Here is a 19,878-nt window from a genome sequence, read left to right on the forward strand (position 1 = left end):
TAAACATCCTGCAATTTATAGTGTAATATCTCTCTTCAACATCAACCTACACTCTTTTTTATTGCCATTGAGCCTATGATTGCTATTGTCTAGAAATTAATTTGTCCACAGGAGCCACTTTCTCTGTTTATATATGATTTATAAAGCAAACACAGAGATGGTGGTCTGCTGTACCCAGGAAGCCACCATCCCTGTGATGATAGCCCATTCCCAATGGGTTGCAAATTGCCACCTGACTCATGGATATTGATGAGGCAGGTCATTTGCAACCCCATTGGGAATCGCTAAATGTGTCTGAGACACATTAGTACTTTCCGTTTTGAGGGTTGCAAATTACAAGTTACAAAGAAATTGCAATTTACGTCCCCCAAAACGGAATGGTCGAACACCTGGCCCTTAGAGTAGAGGCAGCAACCAGTAAAGAGGCCATCACTCTACACAGCATTAAGAATGACAGCACACTATGCAGCATTAGGACTGAAAGCAACAAACATTATTTTAGGAGATGGCATCTACCCAACTATTATACTGACAGCACCCATGACCAGCACAGTGGGTGCAGCACTCTCATAGCAAAAATACTTGTAGTAGGAAGGACCAGTAGGTCAAGCACCTCCTGCACAGTACCATGATGGAAAGAAGCAGGTGGCAGTACCCTTCCAACACTAAACTGACAGCAATATATACTACTACATGGAATGCGGCACACACAGCTGCACTATGGCTGACAGGTGCACCCTATTCAATGTTAGGACTGAAAGCAACTTGAACAGCACCAGGACCAAGACAGCACTACATATTAATGTCAGCAGCAAGTGACACAGCACTAGGAATTTCCCAGCCCTTTCCCCCACCGTTCGCCACCAAAGGTGCCCACAGCCCTAGGGCCAGGAGAGCAGACAGCGGAACCCGGATTGGGGTCACCGTGAATGAAGCTTCAGTGATCGGCCACTAATTCACAAACATGATCATGGACGATACTGTCAGGGTACAAGGCAGTTATTGCCGTGGGCTGATGGGGCATCAACAGCAGTCAGAGTGATTGAGACTGTACAACAAAAGACGGAGGTACCACCTGAAGTTCAGACACCACCAAAAACTAAAAACACATAGAAGCACTACTCAAGAATTATTTTTCAGATCGAGCCGCCTCTAATCAAGGCCTTCATAACTCTACTCAACACTCCAACCGTGTCCTCTAAAACCTGACCTGATTCGCCAGAGGAGGTCTTCGGGTTGAACACAACTCTTCAGGTGTAGGTGACCTTCAGACTTTGTCAATGTACTCCACCTGAGACCCCACTAAAATCTGTAATGAGGTGAGGATGGTGTCCTCCTGCCTGTGCTAGGCCCTCAAGTGTAGGTCACCATCATGTTTCAGGACTGTTAACAAGTCAGCTACTTCCATTCTTATGTTAAATGTTGAACTCTGAACAATAACATTATGGTTGACATTATGTGCATGGCAGCAGTTCTGGGTAGAGTGTGTGTTGTGCTCCTGTATTTTCACACACACCCACAGCATATGGACCCTCACAACTCCCATCCCTCATGGAGGACTGGTACAGGAGACACCACATCCTCCCGCTTCCAGAGCAACGTGAACCTGAATGTGGGAGAGTGCACAAGGCAAACATTCCTTTCAATTGCCCATGTGGACTGTCAACCAATAATTCTTGGCAGAAGCAATGAAATACTTCATTAAAAAAACTGATCACGTAACCATGCTCTGCTGTCATTTATGAGTGTACTGTAAATGCCTGTCCTTTCTGACAGCTTCGTAACGTGCTCTTGTCTTGTTGTACATGTTATTTGCATTGGGTGGGAAGGATTGAAAGTCATCGTAGGGTCTCCAGAGCACAACACCCTCTTAATTTACCAACAGTCTACCTAGAAGGAAGACCGAGTGCCAGATTTTTCCACAATTGATTAACTGGTTGATTAGGACCACTTGGACTACCTTGTATCGAGGTACTGTACCCATTTAAAAGGGCTGATGGAAAACGTTTGGGCTTTCAGAAAGCGCTGCACTGAGCATCCTTCTGAAACGAGGTTGAAAGCTACCTGCACCAGGGCTACTATTAAAAGGGAAATGCACATCTATCAGTGGGTCAATGAACGAATTAGATTTCAGGTGGGGATTTAACATCCCCTCCACTGAACCAACTAAAAGATACTGCTTTAGAGTGTTGAAGGCAGAAATCCTTTTGATTGAGTTTCTAGCCATGGGCGGAGGAGTGTCAACCCACTGCTAAAATGCAGCAGGCAGAAGAAAACTTAAAATGACAATAAAACTATGTTACTGTCATTTTATTTTTGAATTCCAATCCGCGAGTCTAGTGCAGGGCGGGCGGGCCATGTTGCTCCAGCAGCCTTGGGGAGAGTGGTAGGTGGCACTGAAAGTGTGCATGTCGGTTAGGCCGGCCGTCCACGGCCAACCAAATTGACATGCACTCTTGAATATCTTGAACACCACAACTGGTTTGTCAGCCTGGCACATGACTGATGTGCTCTCTCCGGCTCTGCTCCTTCTTAGAGTACAGACACAATTTCTATCCACATACTTGAGCCAAAAATAAACAAAGCGCCTCCACTTAATATATCTATGAGTTCATGCTTGCTGCAGCACACCTAAGGTTCTACAGTAGTTCCTGTTTTCACGGTATTTACATGTAGAGATCTCTGTCAGTGCTAGCCAACATCAGTAGTCATGAAGGTTTTCTGGGCTTCGTCATAGTTTACGGCGATATGCCTAACTGATAACCGGAGGTCAAGTCGAGGGTAGACGTCATCTACCCACTATTTTTCAAGGTTAGACGCTGTCTACCCTGCCAAGAGGTTGGGCACCACAGAAACGTACTGAACTCGTCCCAGTGTCATTTTCTGACACAGCACCAGCACGTTGTCTGCTTTTGTTACGAGCAGCAAGGTGCAGGCAGGGGACGGGCTTATCAGTCTCCAGCTGTGCCCATTACAAAGGCCGAAGTTAATGGGCCATCATGCCTCTTTTTAGGTTTTGCCTGGCGAAAAGATGCGCTCTGCGCATCTTTTTTCGCGCAGGCGAAAACCTAATGAGAACTGTAGTGTGCTTTGGAACGGCCCCCGTCATTTATTGGCTAGCTCCATAAATGGAGCATAGCCATTGGACGAGGGGCCTGTCCGTCAATGCCGGACCAGATTCGGGGGCGTTCCCGAGATTCTTTGGCTTTTGCCGACGTCACGCGACGTCAGCCGAAAGCCGGGAACGCCCCAGAATCTGGTCCGGCATTGCCGGAACCTGCCTCTGCCTTCCTGCTCGGGACATTGCACAAAAGTCGCTCGATAGCCCCTCCCTCCCGCTCCGTGGCAGCCCGTCTCCCTCCCTCTCCTCAGGCCGGCCAGCCGAAGGAAGCAGCCGTCCGCCTCCAGCCAGGGCCGCGCTGGGATTGGCCCAGCCGGCCGAGCCTCCACCACGTCATCGGGAAGAGGAGTGGAGAGCAGGAAGCAAGAGATCTGCCGGAAGATGTCCAGGTGAGTGCTTTGTTTTTTAGTTTGTTGCTTTGTCCGTGTGTGTGTGTCTGTTCCCGCCCCTCACCCTCCCGCTGTCAGTGTGTGGCCGTTCCCGAGCCCCCTCCCGCTCTTCGTGCCTTTCCGCCCCCCCCCCTCCGTTTACCTCGTGTGTGGCCGTTCCCGACCCCCCTCCCGCTCTTCGTGCCTTTCCGCCCCCCCCCTCCTCCGTTTACCTCGTGTGTGGCCGTTCCCGACCCCCTCCCTCTCTTCGTGCCTTTCCGCCCCCCCCCCCTCCTCCGTTTACCTCGTGTGTGGCCGTTCCCGACCCCCTCCCGCTCTTCGTGCCTTTCCGCCCCCCCCCTCCTCCGTTTACCTCGTGTGTGGCCGTTCCCGACCCCCTCCCGCTCTCCGTGCCTTTCCGCCCCCCCTCCTCCGTTTACCTCGTGTGTGGCAGTTCCCGGCCCCCCTCCCGCTCGCTCCGACGGCCCTGAACAGTCACATACAAAGTCCGACAAGCTATTGGGAGACAAAATAAACAATTATTTGGGTGCATTACCATCAAACATGCTGGACTTTAGAGGGTCATGTAATTGTAAGCCCTTCAAAATACATATAACTGGAGCTCACTTCAGTATCCCAATTCATATTGTAATTAATTCATACAAATCCGCATCGAACTTGTGTTATGTGACCTAAATTCACGTTAGCAGTCCTAAATCAGTGCTTACTCTCACTGTGTTATGATGTCAAATAGACATTCCTAATAAATATTTAGGTTCCAGATATAACTATGGAACGGACAAAACCTTACACTCGCACGGAAATTTTTACCGTTTGCATAACTTAATAGAGCCATCGCCTGATTGGTCCATTGGTGTCGCGTGTTACAAAAAGCTATACATGGTTAATTACATTGGTTGTTGCTGTTCAATTTAGCTAATTGCGACATGATGTTTAAGTTTAAGAACAGATATCTGAGAGATGTAGGTTTTCAGGACCTGCTGCCCATACGATCGAAGCACATCCCCCCCAAAATAACGACGAACAGGCGTTTTACCTGCAATCAGCTTCTAAAGTAAAAGCTTCTGAAAACAGACTCCAAAAGTTAGCTAACACCTCCTTGCATTATCTAGTCGTGTGATGTCCTCTACAAATCACGTTAGGAGACGGGCCTTGCGTTACCTCAGAAGGAAAGGGAAGTCCTGCGTGTTCGTAAACATTTCAGTTTACTGGATGTTACACGCAGAAAGAGCGCAGCCGTCTCGTGATTAATGCGTCTCTTTCCTCCTCTGAATTCCTGCGTGATGCAGTAAGAGATTCTTTCCAGACCGTTTATGACCGCTCATATGTCTACCACCGAAGCACCAGTGCATAAAGACACCGACTCTATACATAGGGCTACTTAGGTTCAAGATTATCCTCAGGGGCGTGGCTTGGCCAGTAAAATTGGTAGGGGGGGTTGATGGGGGAGGTGAGCTTCAGAAAAGTTAAAATACATTATACATAAGCGGGGCGCATGAGATGGGCTTAAGAGGTAGTGGGAAGAGGTAGGGGGACTAAGTCAGAGAAAACACAATATTTTATAGAATAACCAATATTTTTGAATACCTTCAAAACAGTGCGAGGGAGAAAGTGTGTGTGTTTGGTGCACGTAAACATTCGTAGTGAAATTCGACAAACACCTCATCATGCACGAGGGATAGCACCAGTACCCAACTATTTATGAGAAAATATATTTTGGGAGGGGGTGTAACACCTCACACACACATACACTCAAGCTAGGCACCTGAATATCCTACCAGAACTAGGCCAATAAATGCTTATTTACTTGGAGGCTACATCACTTGTGTCTGGGAGGAAGACATCAGGATCAGCTGCTGTCACTGTTCTTCACAGCACTGAGAGGTTTTGTGATTACATTGTGGTCCTGAAATTACCTTTCATGGGACGGATATTATTGACATTTGAGTAGGATGTGAACGATTTAATATTCGTTAGCTCTGCTTTCCTTTTATATCAGTGTTTTATATTTAAAAATTCTAACCAACAATAATTTAATGTGTACATGTAATTAAAAACAATATTTCCATTAAGTACCAGGACTTTTCCCTGATCCTCGCTGTTAAAGGGAGGTCCGCACACTATTACTGGTGAGAGTTATGCTGTTCACTACTACACAGACAGTGGGTACTCAGCTTTTCATGGATAGATGGCCTCCAATCTACCTTAATTATCCAAGTAGTTGTGGAAGAGCACTCAAAGTTTAGCTTAGCCCATTAACTACTGGGCTTTCAACCGCGCCCCCTGTGCACAGCCTTTTTAGGTTTTGCCTGGCGAAAAGATGTGCTTCTGCGCATCTTTTTCGCGCAGGCGAAAACCTCTTGAGTTGTATACGGGAGACAGGAACGGCCTCCGTCTTTCATTGGCTAGCTCCATAAATGGAGGCTAGCCATTGGAAGACGGGCCTGTCCGTCAATGCCGGACCAGATTCGGGGGTGTTCCCGAGAATTTTTGGCTTTTGGCTACGTCACGCGACGTCAGCCAAAAGCCGGGAACGCCCCTGAATCTGTTCCGGCATTGCCGGCACCCGCCTTCCTGCTCCGGTGTCTCCCGCCGTCCGTGTCCTCTCCCGCCCCCTCCCCCCGTCCCTCTCGTGTTTCCGAGCTCCGACGGCCCTGAAAATCTTGTTGGAAAAGTGCCACAGTATGTGTAAACACAACAGCACCGATCTCTTTGGCAAACGGAGCAACTCTGCTACATTACCTTCTTATTACGTCATCTCACGCCTGCTGAAAATATTGTGCAAGCCTTTATAAGGTGATTATAGTCTCCCACATAGAATAAAGCAGAAATTAAGAGTGGGTGTTTATTTACTCCAGAGCTGGGGTTCAGTACAGGAAAGCAGGATTCCACCTGCGTATTACCGCACATTCAACACTTTAAAGCTGGCCTCGAATCTGATTTATAATGAACTACTGGTGACGTGTTGGCACAGTTTACAAGCTGCGTAATGGTGTGTTTAATTCCACAGTATAGATTTCAGACACCCCGTCAGGCTATCACATGTAATCACGTGGATTTTTATGAAATCATGGGGAGCTCGAAGATGTGTTCTGGATGGAAAAACACAGTTCCCTAAAACATGGATTTAGTAGGTTCTTACAGTCACTTCCTATGACTGCCCGTCAACCTTAATGTGGTCCCCACCCTATCCCAGGGGCCAGTCCATCCAGGGCAGACTGCAAATTGTTGCTGGCTCTTCAGAGCTGTTGCTGCAGCAGAAGACACCAAATATTCCAGCTATGCTGAACTCCGGCACGAAGAGGATCACGAGGCACATCTGGGGACGCTTAATTCCCACCCAATTCTGCAGTGTGACCTCTGTGGACAGTGCGTAAGCTCTTCCCTCGCACAGAAATAATTTCATTCATTTTCGGGGCTTGTTTTCGTAACCGGAGACATGTCAGGGCCTTCCACCTCCAGAGTGATTTAACAGCTTGTGCGTCAAAAAACCCAACCCGAGAGGACAGCCACGCTAAAATATTATTAATCACGCAGCCTGCACCTCCTCTGGGAGCCCCTGGAAGAGCGGCGGGGATGGGGGTTTCATCTGCCCTCACTTCCAGGTTACTGTCGGTGCCACACATATATACTCCCTTTCCTGAGCGCAAGCACGTCTGCGGGAAAATATCTGCCTCTCAGAACCTGAATGGCAGACGTTTGACATCCGCACACGGTGACCTTCACTGAGCATGGGGCGTTGCGCAAGTGGTACCCAGACTACAGGCACTCATACGCATCTTTAAATCAAGGGAGGCGAGTGGAAGCCATGCTCTGTAAGTGACGTCCTGGCTCTTGGCATAGTGATAGTCAAATTATCGCCGCCCTAAGCAGCAGTGCCATCTACTAAGACATCTATACCTTGATCTTCATCCAGGAGTGCGTACCATAAATATCACAACTGGTCAATTGCCACCGAGGTGCCCAGAAACGGGGCCTGGTATGGTGTATAATCAGGGTGAGCAGGCGTCCCGTGTTTGCCGGGGCCGTCCCGTTCAGAGTGCAGATTGAGAGTGCAGAGTGCAGATTGAGAGTGCAGAGTGCAGATTGAGAGTGCAGAGTGCAGATTGAGAGTGCAGATTGAGAGTGCAGAGTGCAGATTGAGAGTGCAGAGGCAGAGTGCAGAGGCAGAGTGCAGAGGCAGAGTGCAGAGTTCTGAGTGCAGAGTCAGAGTGCAGAGTCAGAGTGCAGAGTCAGAGTGCAGATTCAGAGTGCAGAGTTCAGAGTGCAGAGTTCAGAGTGCAGAGTCAGAGTGCAGAGTCAGAGTGCAGAGTCAGAGTGCAGAGTCAGAGTGCAGAGTCAGAGTGCAGAGTGCAGAGTGCAGATTGAGAGTGCAGATTGAGAGTGCAGAGTGCAGATTGAGAGTGCAGAGTGCAGATTGAGAGTGCAGAGTGCAGATTGAGAGTGCAGAGTGCAGATTGAGAGTGCAGATTGAGAGTGCAGATTGAGAGTGCAGAGGCAGAGTGCAGAGGCAGAGTGCAGAGGCAGAGTGCAGAGTTCAGAGTGCAGAGTCAGAGTGCAGAGTCAGAGTGCAGAGTCAGAGTGCAGAGTCAGAGTGCAGATTCAGAGTGCAGATTCAGAGTGCAGAGTGCAGAGTGTGTGGGTGACTCTATGTGTGTGTGGGTGGCTTTGCGTGTGTGGCTCTGTGTGGGTGTAAAATGCAAGAGGTCATGCATTTGCGAGCGATTAAGCTATTGGCATTGTAAATGACAATGCCATTTATTTATGTTTTTAAAAAAAACATAAATAAAAATAATGTCAAGAGCAATGCCAATAGCTCTAACTTTAACAAAGGCAAAACCATTGCATTGTAAATGCTTGTTGTTAAAGTATCCTGGCTGGGAGTGATCGGGAGCCTCACGCCTAAATACAATGGAGGGGAAACAAAGGCTCACAGCTTATCACTTCAAAGGTACTTAAAAGTGAAATGCTTTTGACTTTAAACTGATATGGGTGAATAAGGCAAGTTAGGCGCACTGGAACATAGTTTCCATTATAATTGAAATGTAAACAACCAATGCAGTGCTCCAAAGAGTAGGGATGTCAACCTGCATCACCAAGTAAACATCAATTGAAACAAGAGCTCCGCGCAAATGCGATCTTTAGTCCAAAAGAAAGTACTCCAGCAGTCTTCAGGTTCATTAAATCTTGTCTTTAAACAATTAGCACCTCTTGCACCAGCCAACACGTGTTTCGTCTTTGGGTAAGTCATCCTACGACTTCCTCAGGGCTGTAAACTCAAAATTCTTCGCTCTTCACAAAGTATGTCTCTGAATCGTATGTACCATATTGTTGCTATTTATAGCTGTGATAAACTATCAGATATCATTTCTCAAAAATTATCGGTTTCAATAAAATCCTGCTCGCTCCTCCCGAGTGCCGGCTGGTGTTTCTGATTCTCCCAGCACTTTGGTCGAATCAAGCGGTTCTACACGCCGTGCTGGGGGAATTGGAGACCCGGAATGCACTCGGGAGACGCAAGCCGGATTTTATTGAAACCGATAACTTCTAAGAAATTATATCTGATAGTGAGACGCTCATCACAGCTATAAATAGCAACGATATGGAACATTTGATTCAGAGACTGCTGGAGCTCTTGTTTCAATTGCTTTCGACTTTGTTCAGTCCCTGTATATAAGAGATATGCAAACACTGTAAGAATGTCAGATGTGTTGGTCACCCCAGTATTTACACAAATAATTTAAAAATCACTATTTTGTTTTATTTCTTTTAAATCACTTTAGCACTACTCAGCCCAATGCAGGGTGTCAGATAGCTTTATTTCACACTTACATATTAAACATTGACAATAAATCATGTGTGTACATCAATATAAAGGATGTGTTACATGAGACAGTGAAGTTTACAAGGTGTAGGAGCCAGATGTCCTTCATACTTCACTGTGCTATATTAGAAGGATTACAATTCATGAACTGCAAGTAACAAAGGGGTCTCTTTCTTAAAAGCAGGAACCCACTTGTCTATTTACATAAAATAAAAAACTGTCATCTGCGTATTACATAATGTGCCATGCAGGAGACATATTAACCCTCTTTGCTACTTTGATTCAAAACTGGGAGTGGACAAAACACAGGTCTCTCCAGCAAACACGTTATCCTCCAAAGTTATTTTACCATAATTATTATTCCATGAGATTTAGCTGGCACACAAAGATCTCTGCAGCAGGTGCCTTGCCCCATAATATATTTTAAAATACAGACTTTGCAACAAATTAAACAGAACAGAATTACTGCCACATTTCTCCTTGCAGTCAATTTCTTTGTGGCAGGGTTTAAAAAAAAATGTTTAAATTGAGGACCGGATTTTGCGTCTGGGTTGCGTCAATATTTTGGCCCAACCCTGACGCAAAATCTAATTTGTTAAATATTGTAATGCGCTCATATGTACTCATGATAGCCCTGCTAAACGTATGTGAGGTCTTAAGGTCTGAAGTCACTTCCTGTGAGATTTCACTTCCTGTGAGGTCATGGGTTGTGATGCCACATGCTATGTCAGACGCCATGATGTCATTTCCTGTGAGGTCACTTGAAGTAATTTCACTTCCTGTGATGTCATGCACTGCGCAGTGATGCCACAACCATTCTGCCTAACTTGGTGAGTCCCCCCAGTTTTTTTTATGACTTAAGCCTTGCTGATACCCTCTGTGCATATGGAGCAACCACCTGGCACTCGCAACTATTACAAGTTTGCCCTTTCTGCAGCTCAGTTTGTAGGGCATATGACAAGCCTAGATTCAAAATAGGAAAATATGAAAGATGAGCAAAAGGGACATAGTTCCGTTTTTTGCAACCACCGTGGGTCACACGTTCTAACCCTTTCTATCTTCAAAGTTTAGCAAAAGCAGGACGTTGAAGCATAAATCTACGAGTGACTACGGCGGTTTTTAAAAAATGGTAAATTAAAAGAAAAGGCGGTCACCGGGGCGGGGGGAAGTAATTCGTATTGAAAAAGAAAATTCTATAATTGGAGTCACATTTTTCTCCGAGCTCAGCTTTTAAGTTTCCCAGGCCCTTCAGTGAATAGATTATACGGTCCCGTTTTGTTTACTTTGCATTTTAGGACGTGTACTGCTGATTTTATGACAGATGATAAATAACTGCAAGCCCCAGAATGCGAAGCACGAGCCTGGGCAATCTGAGCGATCCTGGCATGAATCTGGGAATTTTGAGAGCTGCGGCTATTATCTAGTGAAAGGGGACGGAGAGATCGTTTAATCCAAATTCAGAGGCGGGAAGGAGTCAGTACTGAAGACATTGATAGCTCCCCAGGTGCCTTTGACTTCAGGCTGACTCGCGCGCGTTATCGAGAAGCGCGGTTTAAATCACAATAATAACACTTACACTCCTGCCTCCCTCTGGCCACGCCTTCCCCACGGCATCAACATGTTTTTGTTTCTTATCAGTCCTGTACAGGACATGCACAACTGGCAGCGCGGCGCTGCTGGCCCACAACCGCCGACAAAGGCCTTTAGCTAACACGAAACACTGCCCCACCTTCTGGGAGGTCTGCGGACCGTGTTGTGCTACTTGTTGGTGGCTAGATTTCGAAAAACAACAAAAATGGGATATTCCGCCAACATAGACGTAAGACTGTAATGCGGTATCCATCGAGAGACATACCATTACTTAATTGACAGCGCGCTAACCAACAAAGAGACTGACCACAAAGGGGAATTTACATGTAGCTTTTTTACACAGTGGATCATGTATGTTAAATTGCTTTCTCGTGTTTCCAATGTTTATTATGCCTTACACAGTATTAAAGGGGTAGGACTCCACGTAGCCTTAAGTCGGGGGAACCGAACGCCATGTTTTCCCTCCTTGTCTGGGGCTGACACCTGCTCCTTAGCTTGCCCTTGTTTTCAAGTAGTGTTCGTGTTTGCTGATCGGTAGTTAGATGCGGGCACTCCACTTGAAATGCCGCTCGTCCGCCCTTTCCTGTAGCCACGTGACTCCATCTCGTCACTGTTATCCGAGGACAACATGTGTTTTGTAGTATTTGTGAATTGTTTCTGTTGAATCAATTAGATTAGAACACCCTACCTATAGGAATTTTTTTGAGGTCAAAAGCCCGGGACAGGAAACAGCGTCCATGGTGACACTACAGGAGTCATGTTCGAGCAAGGGACATCATTTACTTTTATTCCAACACTACAGGTGAGGGCTGGGGCCGATATAGGGGCAATGGCTGATATCATGAACTTTTCATGCATTAATGTTATAAAACATATTTTTATACACATACAAAGTCTAAATTACTATTTTGGTTGGGGAAAAAGGGCAGAATAATCAAGAACTAAATGTTGTTTTGCATTTTACAGCACTGCCAAGTTGCTCTGTCATGTGTAATACCACCTGCCGTTCCTTACTCTTCAGCCAACAGCTATATATATAGATCATAGTGTCATACAATCTAACATGTAAAGTGATGTTAGCTAAAATGTGCAGACTGAGAGAAGGTAACACCAATGCCATGGTCAAGCTTGACTGCTATATTTTAAAATATTAAAAACTTTACTGAGTAATCCTTCCTTTTAAGAAAATTCACTATTTTTGCATGGAAAGGGCTCTACAGAAGTCTCAGTAGTAGCACAGTAGTGCCTGTTGCAGGCAGGTATGGAAGTGTGAGAACAGGGGTACGCAGTTCCTAGAGTAGACAGGGAAAGGAAATGCAGAACGGGGGCGGGCGGGGGCAATGGTGGGGTGATGTACCGGTGTTAGAAGGAGGAAGGATAGAGGGGGGGTAGCTCCTTTTAGGAGCACGGGCCCTCACACACCCCAAGGCATGTCATGCTTCATCATCGGGCAGCTCCTCGTTGGGCCGGCGCTGCAATGCCCAATGGGTCCCGTGAGGGAGCTCTTTGCCAGAGGTCTTTTCTTTTTGCCGATGTGCAGTCTGAGGGTTGGAGAGGGATATGTGTAGAGAGTAATATGATTAGTAGTGGGAAAGAGTAAGTGCAGAATAAAAATAGCTAGAGGACCCTTGCTCCTAAAAGTAGCTATTCCCCTCCTCTATTGTTCCTCCTTCTGACACCTGGTACATCACCCCACCTTGCCCCCACCCGCCCTCTTCCGCATTTCCTTTCCCTGTCTCCCCTATTAACTGCATACCCCTTTTCTCGTCATTAATACAGAGGGGCACGTATGCTAGACCGCCCCAGTCCCTCTCCTTGTGATTCATATTAAGGTATGGAAGTGCATCATGAAATCTCTGTGAATGTCAAAGTAGTCTAATATCAGGTCATAGTTCCGGCCTGAATAAAAGAACATTGAGTAGTATATTCCTCAAATGCGTTGCCAGAGTCGAATATGCAAGATGGTTTTGTCAAGGTGTAGCATGTCGACCGCTCAAATTAGTTTCCTATTTCCCTATACTAATTCCCCACTAATCCTGTTTGGGATCTGGAGTAGCATGCTGCTCTCCGAAAAGTGCTTCAACACCTCATCACGGAGTCGCTAGCGCTATATAAATGTAAACCGTATTCTCTTCTATCCCTCCACTATCCTTCTCTATCCTAAGAACAGACTAAAATATCCACCACTTAAGTTAATTTCATATTTCATTGTACTAATTCACCACTAATGCGTTTGGGTCCCGAAGTAACATGTGACTCGCCGAAAAAGCACTTCAACGTCTCGTCAGGGGTAGTAAGCGATATATAAATGCAATTACAATACAATACCCCAACCCTGACCCATGAAGACAGCAACAGTGGAGTAAACTGGGACCCACTTACATCTCTGCCAAATCAATATACCTTAAACGTGTCTTGTATCAGGCATGGCCATTTTCTCTTTCCAAGCAATCCAGCACAGGACCAAGACAATAAATAGAATTTCAGGTTGTACAACCCAATGCAGTTGATGATCATAAGAAATACTATTTGTTCACGATCATAAGCAGTGGTAGCTGGTGACATTTAAAGTGGTGGACCTAAAATAATTGTCATACTGCTCTGCGGGGAGCAAGGGTAACAAGCTTGCCCAAACAACATACTGGGGTTCAGGGGGTCCCCCCCCCCCCGAAGAAAATTTTGAAAAAATAGTGGACAAATGGTACTTTTGCAAGCAAATTTGAGAAAGCAGGAAGATTAATAAAACAATTGTGAATCTGTTCTAATAAAGACAGACTGGCAAAACTGTCAGTCTAATGCTCTGGCTATCTGTGCCACTGTGTGCTGTTCTTTCACAGTAAGTATGTGGTTGTTCTATTTCCATTGATGCTCTAGGTCTTTTTGCAATGATATCTCAGGTCTGTGTGTGGATGTGAGCATCCTGCCCTACGCTCAGTGGGGGAGCTGGCACCAACTTAGATGTCAAGCTGAGATAGAAAGTGTGAGCAATCACTGCTTGAAGTTTTCGGGCCCCCTTCGAAAGACTGAGCCAAAGACTCTGTGGCTGGCAGACAGCAATAGTTATAAAGCGGTGCAATTTAAAAAGTAAGACTGGGACATAACCACTTTACAGGTCCTCTTTCTAGCACATTGGTCCCCAAGATGGTATCCCTGTTGTGTATAGGTGCATGTTCTAGACCTCATTATTCTCATTACCTATGAGCGCGTTAAGAGCTTGGTGGAAGCCTATGGGCATCTAAGCCCCTTTGCATAGATCTTCTAATCCAAGGGCATAAGTCAAATGCTTCTTTGAGCACTGTTAGCCTCACTCTTGTGTAGGCTGCATCCAAACTCAATTCGTAACTCCACCAGAGCAGTTAGGGGAATACAGGAACTAACAAGCATGACAAGATAAAACAGAGAATACATAAGGTCCAAGCAAAGGTAGAAAAATAAATAGTAAAGAGCAAGAATAATAAAATATCACTAAAAGATCGAGAGGTGAAACTTTTAGCAACATCGTATGTTTAGTATTTAATTAATCTAAAACGTTTTTCTTGCTTGATCCTCAATGAAAATCGTATCTGCTGTAATTTAAGCATTTTCATATATTAACACATTAAAAGCTGTAACTGCAAAACACAACCAAATAAATGCAAATCTGCAGTCTTGCGGGAGCTCTGTAAAGTTGGAATGTACAACAGTATACTTGTCTGTAGTTTCCATGTATGAGAGCTCCACTATGCATATGCAAATCACTGAGTGAAACTGAAAAAAGCTTTTATTGTTCGATTATTTAAAATCATTACAATATGCCAACTGTATAAAAATAGTTATCTAAAAAAGAATCGTAAGTTATATTCCCTAAACTTTTTCCTCCAGTCAGTTAAACGTAAAACCTTCATAAAATGTCATATTCTGACTGTGCAGTTTAAAAACAAAGTGCATTAGTGTTTTTAAATTGGAGGTGTATCCGCCTCTCTCCTCCATCCAGACCTACAGTTTCCTTTTTGCAGCTCAGCGTTTGCGGACAGTTCAGCGCAAACTAGGTCGGTAAATTTCCCCAGCCGTGCTACTGTTTGACTTGCTGTAGACAAAAAACACAAGTCGAAATTTCGCAGCATCGGTTGAGGCCCTGAGCTCTGCAAATTGGGATGACCAACCGTTGCCGCTCTCTGGCTAACTTTGGGCAGCAACACATCAAATGATACCCGGATTCCTGGTGGTAGTCACAGAGTCTGCAGGCTACTGATTTGTCCGGACGGGCCCAGCTGGGGTTGAACTCCACTATAGGTAGTGCCAGGAGCCTCATGTGAGTGATCTTTTTTCATGTTTGAACGAAAAGAGCTTGTTCAAAGTAGGGCTGTGGTTTACCCTCTTTATAAGAGGCATCCAGTGAGGAGAGATTTGGGAGATGATGCAGACTAGCGAGATCTCTTGCGAATGATGTTTGCTTTACCTGTCAGTTCACTGCTCTTTTCCATGCTGCAATTGAGATGTTCGTGTTGGCCAGGTTTTGCACCTCTTTTTCCAGCAATTGGTTAGCTACTGCCAGTTGCACTTGCCATGGCGATCCGTTTTCTTCAAAGATTGTTTTAATTTGCGCTTTCAAAGCCGTTGCTGGAGCTCGCAGGGTGCTAATGTAATATTTTATTGTGTCTCCCAGGCAAGAGATGTCGGGTCGGGAAAGCCCCAGCTCCAACCTTACTCTGGCTCTCCTAGCCTGTTGTGGGATGCCCAGCACTTTCTTATATGCAGCAATTTGAAAACTCATATAGAAGTTGGTAAGTGCTCTGGGGAAAATTAAGTGGCCATAGTTGACTGAGTGCAATATTTTTGCTTTTAAGACTTTCAAGATGGGGTCAGTGGATGGACAAAGACATTTTCGATTGAGGTTTCCCAGACTGCAGATGATTCCTGCCCCTTTATTTCTTAAATGCTTCAGATGAACTGTTGTCTTTGCCACCTCCGTTAGCCTGAGGCCCAGATCTAATTTGCTGGTCACCCAGGCGCCATTGGGCTATATGCTTTCGATGGTACTTCCCAATGATGAGAATCTTAGTCTTCTCCTGGTTTACCAATAAGTTATTCTTTTGATTAAACCTGTTTAGAGCATCTAGGGCTTTCTGTTGGCCTATCCTGGTATGATCCAAAATTACAAGGTCGTCGGCGTATTGAAGTATTTGGAGCCGCTTGTTCCTCAGTTTTGGAATGACTAAGTTTGCCCCCTCCAGTGCTTGGCCGAGGTCGGATGTGTAGATGTTGAAAAAAAGTGGTGCAAGAACACACCCTTGTTTGAGGCCGTTATTTGTTGGGACCTTATTGGTCATCGATGATTGGCTGGTCTTAATCCTTACCCAGGTCCCTTCGTGTAGAGACCTTATTGCATTTAGCAGCTTTTCAGGGATGCCCCAGTTGGTGAGTTTACTCCATAGTATGCCACGGTCTACACGGTCGAATGCTGCACTATAGTCCACAAAGCAAGGGAGGTTGAGCGGGCTGAGTCGCACGTTTGGACAAGTATCCCAGTGCTATGATGTTGTCTACTGTGGAACATTCTGGTCTGAATCCAGTTTGAAAAAAAGGCAAGATGTTGTGCTCCTCCGCCCAGCTTTTTAATTCCTTCAACAGCACTCTAGCGAATGCCTTTGCTTCGATATCTAGCAAGGCCACGAGCCGGTAGTTTTCAGGTTTTGTGCGATCTCCCTTTTTGTATATGGGGCAGAGTACTGAGCCTTTCCACGATGATGGGATGGAGGCCGTTTCAAAGGCGAGCTTGAAAAGTGGGGTAAGCTGTTCTGCCCAGAATCCGTGTGCCTCTTTGAACACCGCCGCTGGGACACCATTGGGGCCTGGTGCGCTGTCTGTCCTCATTTTCTTGATCAACTTAATTATCTCACTTGTGTTTATGAACAAGCTCTTGACCTCATCTTCATTATCTAATGGGTTTAGTTGTTCTTGCGTGACCCTCATTGCCTGCTCTGTTGTGTACAAATGTTTTGCGTACTTGACCCATTCCGTGGCTGCCACGCCGTTTTCTTTACTTTGGTCAATGTGGCTTAAATGTCTGATGTGTCTCCAGAATCGGGCGTGGCCGTTTTCTTTGAGCATATGAAATATTTTCAACCACTCTGCCTCAATTTTTTTTGTTCGGATTTCCCATTTTTTTTCTCCTGTGTTCACGTCGAAGGGTTTTTATTTCCGCGCTGAGATGAGTTGTCACTCCTTTTCTTCTCGCCTTCAGGGCTTTAGAAAGGCTCCGTTTCGTTTGCTCCAAGTCCGTGGGGTTTGGCTGTAGTAGGTGGGTTTGCGGGTGAAGGCGTTTGGTTTTCAGGGAAACACTAACCTGTCCTAGGACCAATTATAATTCCAGAAGTAGTTCCTTCCAGTGCTCCTTGGGAAAAGCCGTTGTTTGGCACTGCTCTTTGCGGACGACCCACTCCATGAGCGCTGGGCTTGATTTTATGGACCACTTTATTCTGTTCAATGCTGTGCGGTGCTCTTCCTCGGTAGAGAAACCCACTGTTCCGGGGTGTTTTGCGGTTTTCCCATTTATATCTAATGTGACCCTCAGTGGATTATGATCGCTTTCCTCCCTGTCTCCCACCTCAAAGTCCTTAAGAAGTGTTGCAATTTCTTTTCGATGAAGATGTAATCGATTGTTGACTTGTTATTGAAGGTGGGAAAGGGACTCCATTGTGGGTCCACTGCTTTCATGGTAGCGTGGGTAGAGACCATGTTATGCGCAGTCAACAGCTGAACTAAGGGAACCAATTCTGTTATGCTTGAAGTGTCCCTCGTGTCGTCGTCTAGCCCCCTGATGTTCAAATCCCCTGCAATGATTGGGAAGTAAGATGCGTGTTTGTTTATTAAGTGATCAATTTTTTGGGATATTCATTTTATAGCTTGCTTTTTTGCCTTGTGGCAGGGTTTATGTAACAATTGAATATCAACAAACGGATTACGTTATTGTTACTTTTGACGCCAGAAATCAGGACTGCTTGGAAATTCACTGAATTGGTTTCTATTGAGTTTACCTCTATTTTACGGTTGTGGTTGATGTAAATTGAAAGCCCACCTGCTGCTCTCCCGAAGATATTACTTTTTATTGCTGCGGTGTAAATCTCATAAAACCCTGGAAGAATTAAGGGTTCTGTAGCCCATGTCTCTTGTAGACAGAGTATATAATTTTCTTGATGATACAAGCTTGCTGCTTTACAGTTGAGCATTCTTTTCAACCCTGCGACATTCCATGATAAGATGGACAGTAGAGTGTTGGTCCCCCTTTTTTGGGACTTATTCCAGTAGCTGGCTCCCTTGTCTTTGTTGGATGTGACGTCGAGGGCTCATGTCCCCCTGGCCCATTAACATGTTTTGCCTTGTGATGTGATTTGGATCCATGTGGAGCACTACCCTTTGCTCTGCAGAGCTTATTATCTTGTAGGCCTTGTAGAGTCTTGCGGCCATGGGCACACTTGTCCCTGTTTGATTAACTCCGGTCCCTTTTAACACTGAGTAAACCTCCTTTATAGGGGAGTTTAGTGCTAGAACGTGTGGGTATTTCTCAAGTATGGGAAATGCTATATCAATTCCCCAGGCGGCCATCATTGCTGTTTTATCAGTTGTGAGCCCCACTTGGGCGTGTCTGCTCAGTCTAATTGAGGTTGATTCACCGTCTGATTGAATTTCCGTGAGAGATGGTATATGCTTAAATAACCTGAGTAAGTTGCCCCTGTTTAGAATATCGTGGTTACCTTTGATGTGGTATCTGGGGGTTAAAATCACCTCGTATGTTGTTTTGCTAATTTGATTTGCTTTGCCCTGATCCTTTAGTTCTCCTTTGCTGCTGGATGCGTTGCTTCTAATGCCGTAGGTCCGTTTGCCTAAGGCCGGCTGCTGGGCTGAACGTTGAAATGGCAGTTCTGCTTGGTCGCACGTTTTCAGCACCCCAGGGGCGAGGTGACCCTTAGTTGTACTAGCCCTAGACTCAGGTGCTTGATCCTTGCATACACCCTCTGGTTTTCTGTGCTCCTCATTTTGTTGTTTAACTCCAGGGGGAGGATGGACTCCGCCAGCCGTGCGGTGTTGGCTTTGAACGCCCTCTCTATCGGCGATTGGCTGTTTGTAGCTGCTCCTCGGATCTGTCTTCCCCGGGGAGGGTAAAACTGTGCCTATTGAATTATTTGAATTATTTGAAGGCTGACTTTTTGTAAAGATTGGAAAAAGGCGTCTTGTTTCTGTATTACTTTGTGATTTTTGGAGATGAGATGGAAAAAGGAGGGCGCGTTTTTTTGCTGTCTTAGCTTTTTTTTCCTGTTTCTTAAGCTTTTTCTTGGCCCTCCTTGACAGAGGAATCTCCTTACTTGTCTGGTTGAGGTTAATGCCTTTAGGTTGTTTCTCCAATAAGGAGTGGCTACTGTTGGATTTGCGTCTGACTGGACTACTTGGGGCTTTGTTCGATGTCGAGGAGTCGTGTGCTTCTAAGATTATTATTAAATCACCCGATTTTCCTCCTCTTGCTGTACCTGACTGATTTTCAAGTTTAAAGTCAGGACTGCAACTATCCTTGTCGCTTGGGATTCCAGTTTGAGTTTTTAGAGCTTCCACCATCTCTTTAAGAATTTCTGGCAGTGTTGCCAATGTGTCCATGAGTGCAGCGCACGAGCAGGTGCCTATACTGTTGATCTGGGTGTTACTCAGCTTTTTCTCCAGGAAGTCAACCTTATTGTTCAGCTCCGCTAAACGTAGCGCAATAGTTGCTAAAAGATCGATTTGTAGCTCCATTTTCTTTGATTTCCAGAGCAAGGACCTGGCCATGTTTTGCACTGTTTCTCCGGGAGGGGATGATCCTTGTTCCAAAATGGCACTGCTCTCCTGATGTTTTTGGCTTTGGGGACTTGGTGTAAAGGAGGGTGTGCATCGGTCCTCATTAGAACTTCTGTAAAAAGTTGGAGTCAGTTCCAATGTACTTTGTA

This window comes from Lissotriton vulgaris, chromosome 1_1 (assembly GCF_964263255.1).
Source record: "Lissotriton vulgaris chromosome 1_1, aLisVul1.2, whole genome shotgun sequence".
Taxonomy (NCBI): domain Eukaryota; kingdom Metazoa; phylum Chordata; class Amphibia; order Caudata; family Salamandridae; genus Lissotriton; species Lissotriton vulgaris.